Below are 18,135 nucleotides of genomic sequence, written 5' to 3'. Positions count from 1 at the left end.
TCTCTCCATCTCCACACCCTCCATCTCCTTTCCCAACACAACTTCCACCGTCTACCCCTCCCGGATGATGAGCTTCGCCCTGACACCTACCCTTCCTACCAACTCTAACCCTCTCTTCCTGCCTCCTCCTCAGGGCTCCCTCTCCTCCCCCTCCCTCCTTCTGAGCGGATTTCCCCTCCTACTCCCCCTCCATCTCTTGTGCCTTCTTTCAGTGTCTCTGCGCTCCCTCCTGCCCTGTCTTCCCTTTTCCTCTCCCGCCCCATGTGTCTCCTGCCTCTTCGTGAACCCACGGTTGCCCCTCCTCTCTTCATCCCGCCGCTTCCCCAGCTGCCCCGTGCTCTCCCCTCCTTTTCCATCCTCTCTGACCTTTCCCTCGGCAGGTCCCACCTGGTAGTTTCATTCTTCGTCGTGTGTGCTCCAATTGGGTTTTAAGTGTGTTGTTTCGGAGTGTTTTTAATACTGTGGCCAACTTTTAACCTGTGCATGCGCATCCAGTGTCTTCTCTGTGTTTTAAGAATCGACAACTGTGTTTTTTAACTTTCTGGTGACTTTTTTAACTGTCCCCAATGAACGTCTGCATGTCAGTGTATTTTTACCTCCATTTTCTCCCCTTACTTTGTTTTATGTTCCCCTTTTTTATCTCCTTATGTATGTATTATTTTATTCTTGTTTTAGTTGTTGTGTCACTCGGCTGAAGAGCGGCGGATTGTGCTGCTGACAACCCTCCCCTGCCCATATGGGGCAGGGGAATGAAATCACAATAAAGAAAAAAAAAACTCGCTAGGCGGCGAGTCTGGTCAGTTGGTCAGCCGGGTCAGTGTGCGGCAGTCAGTGTCTGTCTGTCGTCCAGAGTGCTAGTAAGTGCTAGGCCGCCAGTCTGCTCGAGTTTGCTCAGGCAATGGGCATTAGCAGTTGGATCGATCGGTTGGTCAGTCACGCTCTGAGACAGCAGATGACTTGTCCGCCTGGAGCGTCGGCGTATGTGAGGTCGCCGCGTGAGTCCAGTGGGCCGCGTCGTATAGCGAGGCGTAGTGGCTTCGCGGCCGACACGAGAGCAACAGGAGTCAACCCGCGACATCGGTCTGGCCGGGGCGAGCTGCGACGCCGTGACACGGGAGATCCGCCTCCCTGCGTCCGTGGAAGTGGCTGGCAGCGGACGGTTCGGGAGAGCGTTTTGGGGGTACTGCGCGAGGTCTTCGCCAGACATCGCAGTTAAGTGATTCGTGATGTGTTGTTTCATTTACTTGTTAAATTCTACTTGTTTCTTGGTCAGTCTCTCGTCCCCAGCTTGCTCGTCTGCCTCTCGTCCGCATTTGTTAGGCAGTTAGTGTCTGTCTGTCTGTCTGTCTGCCATACATTAATAGCTGCCTCTGTCATGTTTGTCGGATTTGGTGTTAACGAATTTATTGCTTAAGGTGTAAAGGCTGATTTCCTGAAATATGTTTTTATTTTGCCTATCATCTTGAGAGGCGGTATATGTGTAATGTAGAGCATGTTTGTATATTTTATGTAAAACTGCATTTCATGGATTTTATTTAAATGGTAATTTTAGTATATAAAGTTGCCACCCTTCCACCGTAAGAGATCTTTTAAAAATAAGTTGCACTATCGGTGGCAAATAATTTTAATGTGAATGTTTTGTACCATTACTATCCCTCTTACGGGGTGCATAGTTTATGTGTTTGTGTGAGTTGTTAAAATTTTTAGTTGAAAGTAATCTGGTGTGTTGCAGATTTGCCGGCCGGGGTGGCCGAGCGGTTCTAGGCACTACAGTCTGGAACCGCGCGACCGCTACGGTCGCAGGTTCGAATATTGCCTCGGGCATGGATGTGTGTGATGTCCTTAGGTTAGTTATATTTAAGCAGTTCTAGGGGATTGATGACCACAGAAGTTAAGTGCCATACTGCTCAGAGCCATTTGAACCATTTTTGTGTTGCAGATTTGCACCAGGGTAGTCTTTCAGAGGTTGTTGTGAGCGGTCGTGACTACGGCCGTGTTAAAAGGGAGCCGCAAGGTTCTCAGCCCGAAAGCTCGTATTATAAAATAAATAAATAAATAAATAAATAAAAATAAAAGAAGTTGTTATTTCTGCCTCTGAATAAATTGTAACTTGATATTTACAGGGTGCTTTCTGAATATAATTTCAAATCTATTTAAAAAAAAAAAGGGGGGCTTTTAGCAATAAAATTTCCATTTACTAAAAAACAATTTAATTTGTTCATCAGTTACCCATTGGCAACTACTTCCACGCTCACATAGTGTGATCAAATGTGTTAATGTTCTTGATGAATCACTAGTAAATAAAGTAAATTCTTAAGAAAAGTTTTTCAAAGTAAATTCACGGTGCACCTGTGTTAGAATAAAAACCAGATAAAAATACAAAATAATTTATTGATTTCCGCATTTCATTCTGTGGACAGGCAGAAAAAAACTAAAATCGTTGCCGAAATTAGTGTTCAGGAAAAGCTAGCAAACAAAATTCAGGACACACATAAAATATGCACTGAAGAGCCAAAGAAACTGGTACACATGCCTAATATTATGTATGGCCCCCTTGAACACACAAAAGTGCCGCAACACGAGGTAGCATGGACTCGACTAATGTTTGAAGTAGTGCTAGAGGGAACTGACACCATGAATCCTGCAGGGCTGCCCATAAATCCGTAAGAGTACGAGGGGGTGGAGATCTCTTCTAAACAGTACGTTGCAAGTCATACCATATATGATCAATAATATTCATGTCTGTGGAGTCTGGTGGCCATCGGAAGCGTTTAAACTCGGAAGAGTGTTCCTGTAGCCACTCTGTACCAATTATGGACGTGTGGGGTGTCGCATTGTCCTTCTGGAATTGCCCAAGTCCGTCGGAATGCATAATGGACATGAATGGATGCAGGTAATCAGACATGATCCTTACGTACGTGTCACCTGTCTTAGTCATATCTAGACGTATCATGGGTCCCGTGTCAAATTGCACACACCCCACACTATTACAGAGCCTTCGCCATCTTGAACAGTCCCCTGCTGACATGCAGGATCCATGGATTCATGAGGTTGTCTCCATAACCGTACACGTCCATCCCCTCTATACAATACGAAACGAGACTCGTCCGACCAGGCAACATGTTTACAGGGGTAATGCCTATCTTGTTATAGCCTTCAATCAAGACAATTTGAATTTCAGACACATTTACCTAGCAATTGTAGGAACTGATATGGCATTCAACGAATTTGACTGCTGGAATGACACACAGAATGGGCATCTTGTTATTGATAAAACAATAAAACTGAATGATGGTAGGTACACTCGTAATTTCCAGGAGTTTCTGGAGATATAGCTACACTATGTGATCAAAAGTACCCGGACACTTGGCTGAAAATGACTTTCGTGGCGTCCTCCATCGGTAATGTTAGAATTCGATATGGTGTTGGCCCACCCTTAGCCTTGATGACAGCTTCCACCCTCGCAGGCAAACGTTCAATCAGCTGCTGAAAGGTTTTTTGGGGAATGGCAGCCCATTCTTCACGGAGTACTACACTGAGGAGAGATATCGATGTCGGTCGGTGAGGCCTGGTACGTAGTCGGTGTTCCAAAACGTCCCAAAGGTGTTCTATAGGATTCATGTCAGGACTCTGTACATGCCAGTCCATTACAGCGATGTTATTGTCGTGTAATCACTCCACCACGGGCCGTGCATCATGAACAGTTGCTCGATCGTGTTGAAAGATGCCATCCCCGAAATGCTCTTCAACAGTGGGAACCAAGAAGGTGCTTAAAACATCAATGTAGGCCTGTGCTGTGATAGTGCCACGCAAAACAACAAGGGGTGCAAGCCCTTTCCATGAAAAACACGACCACTCCATAACACCACCGCCTCCGAATTTTACTGTTGGCACTACACACGCTGGCAGATGACGTTCACCGGGCATTCGCCGTACCCACGCCCTGGCACCAGATCGCCACGTTGTGTACCGTGATTCGTCACTCCACACAACGTTTTTCCACTGTTCAATCGTCCAATGTTTCTGCTGCTTACATCAAGTGAGGCGTCGGTTGGCATTTACCGGCGTGATGTGTGGCTTATGAGCAGCCGCTCGATCTTGAAATCCAAGTTTTCTCACCTCCCACCTAACTATCATAGTACTTGCAGTGGATCCTGTTGCAGTTTGTAATTCCTGTGTGATGCTCTGGATAGATGTCTGCGTATTACAAATTACGACCCTCTTGAAATGTCGCCGGTCTCTGTCAGTCAACAGACGAGGTCGGCCTGTATGCTTTTGTGCTGTACGTGTCCCTTCACGTTTCCACTTCACTGTCATATAGGAAACAGTGGACCTAGGGATGCTTTGGAGTGTGGAAATCTCGCGTACAGACGTATGACACAAGTGACACTTTCGAAGTCCGTGGGTTTCGCATAGCGCCCGTTCTGCTCTCTCACGATGTCTAATGACTGCTGACTACTCGAGTACCTGGAAATAGGTGGCAGCACAATGCACTTAATATGAAAAACGTATGTTTTAGTGGTGTCCGGATACTTTTGATCTCATAGTGTAGCTTCCTTATTAACAGCACAAAGGAATCTAAAATTTCTGAAAGTACTAACTGGTCACACATCTTACGTCTTGCGAATTAAATCTATTGCTGGATCTGCAAATTTTAATCTGTTTCCACAGATACGTAAACATGATAAAAGCCTTATCGCAAATATTGAGAAATTTTGCATCAGTTTCTCGCTGCTCTGAAGCGTCATTCTTTCTTTTCTGTTAACATACTCTTTTCTTCAAACAGTTACTCCTACATACAATTTATGCGCAGAAAGTACTATATTCAAAGAAAATGCGTCTTGCGTGTATGAATAAGGAATACATTGAATAAGGAATACATTGTGTTTTTTAGGATTCCTGCCTTTTGATGATTTTGAAATGTTCTCGGCCATTCAGACGCTTGGCGTCCTCGAAAATGTGGGATGTTTTGACAAGCTGCCTTATTACCATCTTCAGGTGATCCAGATACTGATATGTTTTCCGCCGGGATCAATAAATCAGGTTGCCGAATTATCGTTCCAATTGGACTACGATACGTCACACGACTGAATACGCGACAATTTTTCAAAAGAAAGAAATTACTTCTCAGGATGGTCCTGTATTTTAATACTTCATTATACAATCAATGTTCCTCAAGGTATTACTTGTTATTACTCCAGACTCAGAACGATACCAAAAAAATTTTACATCTTAAAAATGTGTTTATTGCAGATATTACACATCACAGGGAACAAAAAATTTTCGCTGCTGATCAGTTTTAGTTGAGCGGTTGACACTTCCTATTAGCAATACTTACAACTGATGTTTAAGTGAAAGAAACAACAGACAAAAAGTGCGTGACTGTAAACCCACTATAGGAAGGCGTCACACTTTGAAATGGCCAACTTCGCTACGTTTCACGTCTATCGTTATTTTCCCTTCTGACTGTCTCTTTCGTCACATCCTGACGTAAGCTACTCTAGCCTGGATCTGCTGCGCTCCCACACTCCACAAATCTGTCGAAATCCTAGAGAGATTCCGTTCGCAGTCGTATGCCTGTGCCAGTTAATCAGTTTCTCGTACCTTTCCCTTGCTTGAAACCCTTCGAACTCAGAACATTAATAGGAGAACCCACTCCCAGCATCCAGTACCCAACTCCCCAACCACCAAGCCAAATAACCATCTACAGCACTGCATTGGTCTGTCGAAGCACCCCCACGTCCTTCCATCGCCGGAATGTCTACCAACTTCCATTTCGCGAACCGCGAAACCGCTCTGTCAGTCGAAACCTACAACGTTCTATCCTTGCCTCATGAGAGCCTATTCTCTCGTTTCACCCGCCTCCCCCTCCGCCCTCTCATTCCCTTCCCCCCTAAAATAATCATTGTTGGTTGCTTCTTGCAGTGTTTCTCAACCCAATTACATTAAGCATTATTTTATTCTGAAATTTCCTGGCAGAGTAAAACTTGTGCCGAGCCAGGATTCGAACCCACGATTGTTCCCTCCGGTAGATATCTTGAAACAGGGAGGGCAGTTGGTGAGTCGCCCCCGGATAACGCGGTCAGCGGTTGCCATGAAGGACAAGACTGTGAGATCGGATCCCCGTGTGATATAAAGTTTCTTCAAGACCGAAAATCTGAACTGGAGGTGGACAAACTCGAAATTCGAGGTTGGGTTTGGGGTAGATAGAGTCATCCTCTCATAAATAAATAAATAAATACATTAGTTGAGACCTACGCACTCTAAAGACAAAGTCACGGGCTCCAGTCCTGTCTCACATTAAGTTCTAATTTGCAATGAACCTTCGAGCGGGTGCGCCTTTGTATAAAGTGCGCGAACCACAAATAACATTGTCTTGTACCGTTCCACTGTTGCTTTACAACTGCGAGCCCATGCCTATTCCTTCATTACTGGTTCAGCAATCCCAATACTATGTTGTGCTGTCGTACTTCGAAGAGAGCAGCGTGCTGCGTGCTAGTTGAGAAAAAAATGTACTACCTGTGGGAAAAAAAACCGAAGATCCCGAGCTAGCGCCACAATCCCACAATGGGTCAGCTTTGTACGAGATAATTATCAAGCTAATAAGCGGTTGGCTGTGATATGATGCAACTACGCTGTTTAATGCTTCGAGTGTGGACTTACTATGGGATAAAATTTGTACACTGCATGAAAGCTTATTTTAGTATTTTTTAATTAAACAGTGACATAGGTCCTATAGTGTAAGTTTATTTTATCGTTGTTTGATTAAACTAAGAATAAACTGCGATTTTGCTCATTTATGTTGACTTTGCGTTTAAATATTCCATTGAACTTTATCTCATGACATCATGACTTGAGATAACAATTTGTGATAACATGTTAGGCGTGCTAGTGTCTCATGTGAAGGAAGTTGAATTGCACGCATTTCATAGATAAGAGAATACTGAACTTTTCCCCCATCAGTACACTGCGTGTATTGATAGACTTAAAATACCATCCATATCTTTCCAAGAGTTGCGACTCACGGTCACGTGTCGCCAGTTGCACAATACGCATTTCAGTGCGAACCGGTTGTAAGCACGTGGAGCAATTATATCGTCTGCAAAAGCTTTTGACAATGTTGACTGCAATACTCTCTTTCAAATTCTAAAGGTGGCAGGGGTAAAATACAGGGAGCGAAAGGCTATTTACAATTTGTACAGAAACCAGATGGCAGTTATAAGAGTCGAGGGACATGAAAGGGAAGCAGTGGTTGGGAAGGGAGTAAGACAGGGTTGTAGCCTCTCCCCGATGTTATTCAATCTGTATATTGAGCAAGCAGTAAAGGAAACAAAAGATAAATTCGGAGTAGGTATTAAAATCCATGGAGAAGAAATAAAAACTTTGAGGTTCGCCGATGACATTGTAATTCTGTCGGAGACAGCAAAGGTCTTGGAAGAGCAGTTGAACGGAATGGATGGTGTCTTGAAGGGAGGATATAAGATGGACATCAACAAAAGCAAAACGAGGATGATGGAATGTAGTCGAATTAAGTCGGGTGATGTTGAGGGTATTAGATTAGGAAATGAGACACTTAAAGTAGTGAAGGAGTTTTGCTATTTGGGGAGCAAAATAACTGATGATGGTCATCAACAACATTAGGTATGATAAATGGAGCCCATAATGAGATCGTACAAGACAGGTATTTTTCCACAACTTTAGTTTCATTTCGCATGCAGATGATTCACCGTTACCATTTGTTTTCGCAACAAGTTTAGAAGCTGCCTTGTACGAAACGAATATTTGAGATAACTCTTGTTACTGGTTACAGACTAATATAAACAATTGCACGGATCAGGAGGTTCTCACATAAGTTCACTAGAACTGGAAAGGAAAGAATCAAGACTGTTGTTGTTGTTGTTGTGGTCTTCAGTGCTGAGACTGGTTTGATGCAGCTCTCCATGCTACTCTATCCTGTGTAAGCTTCTTCATCTCCCAGTACCTACTGCAACCTACATCTTCCTGAATCTGCTTAGTGTATTCATCTCTTGGTCTCCCCCTACGATTTTTACCCTCCACGCTGCCCTCCAATACTAAATTGGTGATCCCTTGATGCCTCAGAATATGTCCTACAAACCGATCCCTTCTTCTGGTCAAGTTGTGCCACAAACTCCTCTTCTCCCCAATCCTATTCAGTACCTCCTCATTAGTTATGTGATCTACCCATCTAATATTCAGCATTCTTCTGTAGCACCACATTTCGAAAGCTTCTATTCTCTTCTTGTCCAAACTATTTACCGTCCATGTTTCACTCCCATACATAGCTACACTCCATACAGATACTTTCAGAAATGACTTCCTGACACTTAAATCTATACTCGATGTTAACAAATTTCTCTTCTTCAGAAACGCTTTCCTTGCCATTGCCAGTCTACATTTTATATCCTGTCTACATCGACCATCATCAGTTACTTTGCTCCCCAAATAGCAAAACTCCTTTACTACTTTAAGTGTCTCATTTCCTAATCTAATACCCTCAACATCACCCGACTTAATTCGACTACATTCCATTATCCTCGTTTTGCTTTTGTTGATGTTCATCTTATATCCTCCAAGACACCATCCATTCCGTTCAACTGCTCTTCCAAGTCCTTTGCTGTCTCTGGCAGAATTACAATGTCATTGGCGAACCGCAAAGTTTTTATTTCTTCTCCATGGATTTTAATACCTACTCCGAACTCTTCTTTTGTTTCCTTTACTGCTTGCTCAATATACAGATTGAATAACTAGTATACAGGGTGTTACAAAAAGGTACGGCCAAACTTTCAGAAAACATTCCTCACACACAAATAAAGAAAATATGTTATGTGGACATGTGTCCGGAAACGCTTAATTTCCATGTTAGAGCTCATTTTAGTTTCGTCAGTATGTACTGTACTTTCTCGATTCACCGCCAGTTGGCTCAATTGAAGGAAGGTAATGTTGCCTTCGGAGCTTGTGTTGACATGTGACTCATTGCTCTTCAGTACTAGCATCAAGCACATCAGTACGTAGCATCAACAGGTTAGTGTTCATCACGAACGTGGTTTTGCAGTCAGTGAAGTGTTTACAAATGCGGAGTTGGCAGATGCCCATTTGATGTATGGATTAGCAGGGGCAATAGCCATGGCGCGGTACGTTTGTATCGAGACAGATTTCCAGAACGAAGGTGTCCCGACAGGAAGACGTTCGAAGCAATTGATCGGCGTCTTAGGGAGCACGGAACATTCCAGCCTATGGCTCGCGACTGGGGAAGACCTAGAACGACGAGGACACCTGCAATGGACGAGTAATTCTTTGTGCAGTTGACGATAACCCTAATGTCAGCGTCAGAGAAGTTGCTGCTGTACAAGGTAACGCTGACCATCGCTGTATGGAGAGTGCTACGGGAGAACCAGTTGTTTCCGTACCATGTACAGTGTGTGCAGGCACTATCAGCAGCTGATTGGCCTCCACGGGTACACTTCTGCGAATGGTTCATCCAACAATGTGTCAATCCTCATTTCAGTGCAAATGTTCTCTTTACGGATGAGTCTTCATTCCAACGTGATCAAATTGTAAATTTTCGCAATCAACATGTGTGAGCTGACGAGAATCCGCACGCAATTATGCAATCAGGTCATCAACACAGATTTTCTGTGAACGTTTGGGCAGGCATTGTTGGTGATATCTTGATTGGGCCGCATGTTCTTCCACCTATGCTCAATGGAGCACGTTATCATGATTTCATACGGGATACTCTACCTGTGCTGCTAGTACATGTGCCTTTACAAATACGACACAACAAGTGGTCCGTGCACGATGGAGCTCCTGCACATTTCAGTCGAAGTGTTCGTACGCTTCTCAACAACAGATTCGGTGACCGATGGATTGGTAGAGGCGGACCAATTCCATGGCCTCCACGCTCTCCTGACCTCAACCCTCTTGACTCTCACTTATGGGGGCATTTGAAAGCTCTTGTCTACGCAACCCCGGTACCAAATGTAGAGACTCTTCGTGCTCGTATTGTGGACGGCTGTGATACAATACGCCATTCTCCAGGGCTGCATCAGCGCATCAGGGATTCCATGCGACGGAGGGTGGATGCATGTATCCTCGCTAATGGAGGACATTTTGAACATTTCCTGTAACAAAATGTTTGAAGTCACGCTGGTACGTTCTGTTACTGTGTGTTTCCATTCCATGATTAATGTGATTTGAAGAGAAGTAATAAAATGAGCTCTAACATGGAAAGTAAGCGTTTCCGGACACATGTCCACATAACATATTTTCTTTCTTTGTGTGTGAGGAATGGTTCCTGAAAGCTTGGCCGTACCTTTTTGTAACACCCTGTATAATAGTGTTTTCAGTCATCTCCTAATCGGGGTTTCAGATAGAATCAGTGAATAACTAAATAACTAGTGCTAACTAACGTTTCGTGAACTGGTGGTCACTGAAGAGGGCCTGGAAGCAACGGCTGGTCAAGCACGGGTAGGGGATCTGTCACAATCTCAAAGAAACTTCGTGGTGGTAAATTAAAAGAGCCTGACTGTTTCCAATTTGTTTGTCTGCGTAATTATTCTGTCGTTATTTAATATTATTAAGTGGCCCGCTTAATGACTCTCCACCCCCCCTTCCCCCCCCCCCTCCCCTTTGGTCCCTTCATGATATTGCCTTCATTCTCTTAAAATTTAAATCTACCAGTAATTAGATTTTTATTCACTCACGTACAGGAGACATGCCCCGTTCCGTTTTACTGGCGCCCTGCACAGATATTGCTTTATCAGTCTGACTTAGTCCAGGAAGACAGGCGGTCCCTGCTCGGCGATCAGGCTTCTCTGTCATAACACGGGGCGGTGTGGCGTTTGCACGAGATGAGGAGTTGCTGCCACAAATCCAGACTCGCTCGGCAGCTTTCCGCTTACCTCTTCCACATGAAAACGGCTGTTGTAATGTCTTGTTGCCTGGATTCTCATTTTATAACGAAGATTACACTCAGAGATACCTATACTACCATCCACTTCTCTGTGGTGCCGTCGTATCATAATAATTTCCAAGTCCCTTCAGCTAGTCGGTTATACAGGGTGATTCAAAAAGAATACCACAACTTTAGGAATTTAAAACTCTGTAACGACAAAAGGCAGAGCTAAGCACTATCTGTCGGCGAATTAAGGGAGCTATAAAGTTTCATTTAGTTGTACATTTGTTCGCTTGAGGCGCTGTTGACTAGGCGTCAGCGTCAGTTGATGCTAAGATGGCGACCACTCAACAGAAAGCTTTTTGTGGTATTGAGTACGGCAGAAGTGAATCGACGACAGTTGTTCAGCGTGCATTTCGAACGAAGTATGGTGTTAAACCTCCTGATAGGTGGTGTATTAAACGTTGGTATAAACAGTTTACAGAGAATGGGTGTTTGTGCAAAGGGAAAAGTTCTGGACGGCCGAGAACGAGTGATGAAAATGTAGCACGCATCCAGCAAGCATTTGTTCGCAGCCCAGGAAAATCGACTCGCAGAGCTAGCAGAGAGCTGCAAATTCCACAATCAACTGTATGGAGAGTCCTACGAAAAAGGTTAGTTATGAAACCTTATCGTCTGAAATTGGTTCAAGCACTGTCTGCAGCTGCACTTCATCACTGGCCTCCAAGAAGCCCTGATCTTACCCCCTGCGATTTTTTCTTATGGGGGTATGTTAAGGATATGGTGTTTCGGCCACCTCTCTCAGCCACCATTGATGATTTGAAACGAGAAATAACAGCAGCTATCCAAACTGTTACGCCTGATATGCTACAGAGAGTGTGGAACGAGTTGGAGTATAGGGTTGATATTGCTCGAGTGTCTGGAGGGGGCCATATTGAACATCTCTGAACTTGTTTTTGAGTGAAAAAAAAAACCTTTTTAAATACTCTTTGTAATGATGTATAACAGAAGGTTATATTATGTTTCTTTCATTAAATACACATTTTTAAAGTTGTGGTATTCTTTTTGAATCACCCTGTATACTCGAAGGTTTCTTCCTGTGTCCCCAGAACTGCAGTGTCAACATACCTGATACGACTAATGACTTATTCTCACATGACGATGAGCCTTCTGTCCTCCAAAAAAAGACCAACAAATACGATGTAGACGGTATGTGATGATAATGATGTTTGGTTTGTGGGGCGCTCAACTGCGTGGTTATCAGCGCCCGTACAATTACCCAATCTTTGCTCAGTCCAATTTCGCCACTTTCCTGGATGATGATGAAATGATGAGGACAACACAAACACCCAGTCATCTCGAGGCAGGTGAAAATCCCTGACCCCGCCGGGAATCGAACCCGGGACCCCGTGCTCGGGAAGCGAGAAGATGTAGACGGTATCCTCGACTGCTGTCTTCTGTTTGCCTCATTCGTGTGTTTCACTTACTTTCCAATGTGAAATGAAATGATCGTGTGGCATTGTTGGCCGGGAGGCCCCACTCGGGGGGGCTCAGCCGCCGTATTGCAATTCCATTTTAGTTGACACCATTTCGGTGACTTGCGAGTCAATGATTATGAAAGACACACAACACCCAGTCCCCTGCCGGGAATCGAACCCGGGCCCCCTGCGTGGTAGGCGGTAACGCTACCGCTACGCTACAGAGGCGGATACTTTCCTCTTAGCAAACTGTCATATAAAACCGATCAGTCGTATTTCAAGTGCACGTTATACTCTTCTTTCCCACACAAGGAATGTGACCGTCACATTTCATATCATACCGCTTCTTCATTAAGAGAGTCATAATTAGGGATAAGAAAATTGCATTAAAGTGATAAAAATGAGATAAATACCGCGAAGACGTCAATTTTTGACGAATCATCGTGAAATTTGTATATTTCTCTTTCCTCGAGAAAAAATGTGAATGCGATGCAGCTATCGCGTAATATCTCGTTTACGGTTTCCGCTATGTAACGTCTGGATTTGTACCAAAATATATTGATTTTAATTGCTTCAGGGATAGCCTAAAATCTTGCCTGATAATTAACTCTAAGCTGAATCGTTTTGTGTATATGTCTAAATAGTTACAACTCCACATAGCAACTTAGGGACAATACTGTGGGTTGAAATCAATCAACTGAAAAAAACATTTGCCCCACCGTGCACCTCGACTTCGATAGCTACGTCTGATCGATAAAGAGAGATTAAGGCTCGTTTAACTCGACGGGACATTAATTAGACGGAACTGCAACCTCACAAAGGTTCCGTTCTAGTTTAAACGACGGCGTTTGTGTTCAACACGTCGAGATTTCTCGGCGCGATCGTTTCAGTGCAAACGTGTTAGTAGCGACGCTATGTACCTGGGGTTGCCGTATCTAATTGGGACCTTAGGACCTCGTCAGGACTCTCTTAGGGGGTGCAGAAAAGAAGTAGAAGATTTATTAATATAGTTACTTTTTAATTAGAACACAATTACATGAAACTTATTGCTGCTTGAGTAGTTGGTACACTATATTTTTCGGAATATTGAACTTTTTTTTTATGGGACTCAACTGTTGTTGTCATCAGTCCCCTAGAACTTAGAACTACTTAAACCTAACCAACCTAAAGACCTCACACACGCCCATGTCCGAGGCAGGATTCGAACCTGCGACCGTAGCAGCAGCGCGTCTCCGGACTGGAGCGCCTAGAACCGCACGGCCACCGCGGCCGGCGTTTGAGCCTTTCCAGCAAGTCTTTTTTTTTCCTTTTAAATATTTTTGAAACTCCATGCAACTCAGTTTGTAGTTAAAATGGCACTGTAAGATTGATTCCACAGTCTCTGGCAGCAGTTCTCTTTCATCAGTCCACTGGGCACATTTCAGCGAAATCGTTCTTTCCACAGTGGCGTTGTGTGCGGGATCAGAAAAAAAGTAATGTTGGTAGTTGGCATTTTCGTTCAGGGTTCTCAGTTTCGTTAAGAAAGTAAATCTACCTTCCTTCCACGGAGCGTCTAAACTTCCGTTCTTCCGAGTGTCGGTTAGTTTCTAAAATGCACTTGAGACACAAATATTGCCGAAAACAACTGTCTCCTGAAATCCTCCCACTGTTATTAGTCAGGTATATAATAGAGTTTTCAGTCATCCCCTAATCGGAGGTTTCAGACAGAATCAGCCATTCAAATACATTTTATTTATTACGAGAAATAGCCCATCTCTCTATCAATGCTGTGGTATAAAAAGCCATTCCCTATTCCGCAAATTTCGAAATTAAGTTAATTAATTCTTGGTTTGGGTTCTCATTCTTTAGTTGATTCAAATTCATCTTCGCTTGTATGCCAATAAAACTGACAAGCTTCCTTTCATTCAGGCGTATTAGAGCGTCGATTACTGCAGTTTCTATTTCAGTTATCGAGACTTTATTCGCCTCCACGATATATATATATATATATATATATATATATACTCCTGGAAATTTAAATAAGAACACCGTGAATTCATTGTCCCAGGAAGGGGAAACTTTATTGACACATTCCTGGGGTCAGATACATCACATGATCACACTGACAGAACCACATGCACATAGACACAGGCAACAGAGCATGCACAATGTCGGCACTAGTACAGTGTATATCCACCTTTCGCAGCAATGCAGGCTGCTATTCTCCCATGGAGACGATCGTAGAGATGCTGGATGTAGTCCTGTGGAACGGCTTGCCATGCCATTTCCACCTGGCGCCTCAGTTGGACCAGCGTTCGTGCTGGACGTGCAGACCGCGTGAGACGACGCTTCATCCAGTCCCAAACATGCTCAATGGGGACAGATCCGGAGATCTTGCTGGCCAGGGTAGTTGACTTACACCTTCTAGAGCACGTTGGGTGGCACGGGATACATGCGGACGTGCATTGTCCTGTTGGAACAGCAAGTTCCCTTGCCGGTCTAGGAATAGTAGAACGATGGGTTCGATGACGGTTTGGATGTATCGTGCACTATTCAGTGTCCCCTCGACGATCACCAGTGGTGTACGGCCAGTGTAGGAGATCGCTCCCCACACCATGATGCCGGGTGTTGGCCCTGTGTGCCTCGGTCGTATGCAGTCCTGATTGTGGCGCTCACCTGCACGGCGCCAAACACGCATACGACCATCATTGGCACCAAGGCAGAAGCGACTCTCATCGCTGAAGACGACACGTCTCCATTCGTCCCTCCATTCACGCCTGTCGCGACACCACTGGAGGCGGGCTGCACGATGTTGGGGCGTGAGCGGAAGACGGCCTAACGGTGTGCGGGACCGTAGCCCAGCTTCATGGAGACGGTTGCGAATGGTCTTCGCCGATACCCCAGGAGCAACAGTGTCCCTAATTTGCTGGGAAGTGGCGGTGCGGTCCCCTACGGCACTGCGTAGGATCCTACGGTCTTGGCGTGCATCCGTGCGTCGCTGCGGTCCGGTCCCAGGTCGACGGGCACGTGCACCTTCCGCCGACCACTGGCGACAACATCGATGTACTGTGGAGACCTCACGCCCCACGTGTTGAGCAATTCGGCGGTACGTCCACCCGGCCTCCCGCCTGCCCACTATACGCCCTCGCTCAAAGTCCGTCAACTGCACATACGGTTCACGTCCACGCCGTCGCGGCATGCTACCAGTGTTAAAGACTGCGATGGAGCTCCGTATGCCACGGCAAACTGGCTGACACTGACGGCGGCGGTGCACAAATGCTGCGCAGCTAGCGCCATTCGACGGCCAACACCGCGGTTCCTGGTGTGTCCGCTGTGCCGTGCGTGTGATCATTGCTTGTACAGCCCTCTCGCAATGTTCGGAGCAAGTATGGTGGGTCTGACACACCGGTGTCAATGTGTTCTTTTTTCCATTTCCAGGAGTATATATATATATATATGCACTCAAACTCGCCTCTGTTTGATATATATATATATATATATATATATATATATATATATATATATATATATATATATATATATCAAACAGAGGCGAGTTTGAGTGCAGAAACATGAAATAAATTTCAAATTTCACTGATCGGACAATACTGAAAAAAAATTTAAATTAATTTAGGTGGGCTGACTTCGACTTCAAAAATTGTTTTAATGGAATCCAGAGCTTAAGAATTCTCTCAACTGCGGGCATTAACGACAGCCATATTGTTTTTGAGTGGGATAGAAGAGTCTGATGATTGACGTCAAAGTATAAGTAGAACTCTTGAGCTTCTCTGTCCTGACCGTGTATACAGGAAAATAATTAAAAATTTTCATGAGGATTATTTCAGTGTCGACAGTAAAAGACTCCAGCAGTGATTGATATAGTATTGTGGAGAAGCTGGACAGGACATCCAATTCCTTCAACACATTTTTCCCTAGTGTTTGTTTAATTTGGTGACACATATTTTGCTGAGCACTACGATGAAGTCCTCTGGAGTTGGGATTGGTATTGTCTCCACAAAAAGCGATTAATTTATCTAACAGAGTTTGCAGTTGTCGTAAAATTTCTAGACAAAACTGTGCAACTGTCTTAAATGTTTTGCTAATCAGCGAATCAAAGTTCAACATCTTCTGTTGGACTCCCTCAGTTTTAGTGAAGTAAAGAATTGAACAAAGAAAGGGAACATCTTTCCAGCCTTATGGTTCGATACGTCGCTGCCTATGTCGTAAAATGAAATTTGTTGCAATTGTTTTATGCATTCTGATACGGAGTGTGGTGTGAGAATATTTGTAACAATCGCTGTAGCTTCGGTCCTGCCTGTAGACTGCTTTGCGGCGACTTTGGAGTCAGGATACACTACGCTTTTGCGGTACAGTCAAGAGAACTTAATGGTTAATGATGCTTGACAACTTTATAAGCTGTCGTTAGTTGTGCAGTAGCAACGAGGAATTCTTCCTGGGTGCCTTCTTTAATTATGAATGTAGAAATAGACTTTGATGTCGATGGTACGGCGAATCAATTTGTGTGATTCTTCGTAGAAATGTGATGCCTCACATCTTCGTTACCTCCGCGAATTACTGAGATGAAACAGCTACGTATCTCACACAACGCTTCCTGATCCTTACGTCCTTGCTTGACAAAAGACAATTCATTTGTGTAATCATCTGTTAAGTGACATTTTCTCTTTTCATCCTTAGGCATGTTCGTAAGCTATGATAAGGTAAGTTTATTAGACGGTAATCAGTCGACAAGAGCACTTCAGTGATGGAAGTATACGTCACGACACACTTGACGTCCTATATACCCTCAGTAAATACTACAAACATCACTAAGTCGCTATGGTTGTTTTTACTACGTTTAGAAAGAATCGTCTTATCATATCGCTAGGAGCTTCAAATGGAAGGTGTCCGATTCTTCCGCGTGGCGCTGTTTAAATAGTTCTAACCCCATACTACTCGAAAAGTCTGGTATTTTCTCGAATGATGACGCTAGATCTAGATGGTGCTTATATTGTCAATACAGGACATGCAAAAACATCTGTGAGATGTTCTTGACGTAAATATAAATAACTGAAGCTGCATTTAGATGTTGCGCTAACACATGACGTTACTACGGGGCTACCACCCCCCCCACCCCCCCAAAAAAAAATCTGCTATGAGCGGAGCTTGTGTAGTACGCATTTCTGCCGCGAGACGTGTATTGGGCAACTCAATACCAGTTCAGTGCTACCTGTGTTGTCGAACTGGCTTGTCCTGTTCATCTGCAGTAATTGTATTTGCTAGCTCCGTGTTGTTCTTGTTGCGTCTTTTAGGATGGCAAGTTTCAGTGAACAACATGCGGCTGTGAAATTTTGTTATATACTTGGTAGACATGCTGCTGAAACTGTTGTAATGTTTAAAAGAGCTTACCAAGATGACGCTATAAGAAAGACTCAAATGTACGAGTCGTTTGCTTGTGCTCATAGATCGTCGGCAGAGAACTGATCAACTATGAGAGATTAGTGGGATGCCTTGGAACCCAATTCAGTGAATTTTAACGGACAATTTGGCAATGAAAGGGGTTGCTGCCAAGTTTGTTCCTCAGCTTCTGACTGACAATCAAAAGGAACGTGGAGTTGAAACATGTCATGCTTCGAAACAACAGCTTAAAACTGATCCAGGTTTTTCTGTCATGGTGCTATGATGACGACCCAGAAACAAAGCAACAGACAAGCCAAGACGTCATCATCACCCTGTCGAAAAAAATATCATCACGTCAAATCAATC

At 44.1% G+C, this 18,135-nt stretch overlaps 1 non-coding gene across 1 annotated transcript; it reads right to left on the bottom strand.

The window, feature by feature from the left end:
* Positions 1–12,549: 12,549 nt before the first annotated feature.
* On the bottom strand, positions 12,550–12,621 carry Trnag-acc (transfer RNA glycine (anticodon ACC)). The gene has a single exon. It is a non-coding gene; the product is annotated as a tRNA-Gly (tRNA).
* Positions 12,622–18,135: the final 5,514 nt, after the last annotated feature.

The sequence above is a fragment of the Schistocerca cancellata genome, chromosome 8 (assembly GCF_023864275.1).
Source record: "Schistocerca cancellata isolate TAMUIC-IGC-003103 chromosome 8, iqSchCanc2.1, whole genome shotgun sequence".
Lineage (NCBI taxonomy): Eukaryota > Metazoa > Arthropoda > Insecta > Orthoptera > Acrididae > Schistocerca > Schistocerca cancellata.
This window is presented reverse-complemented; position numbering and strand designations above follow the sequence as displayed.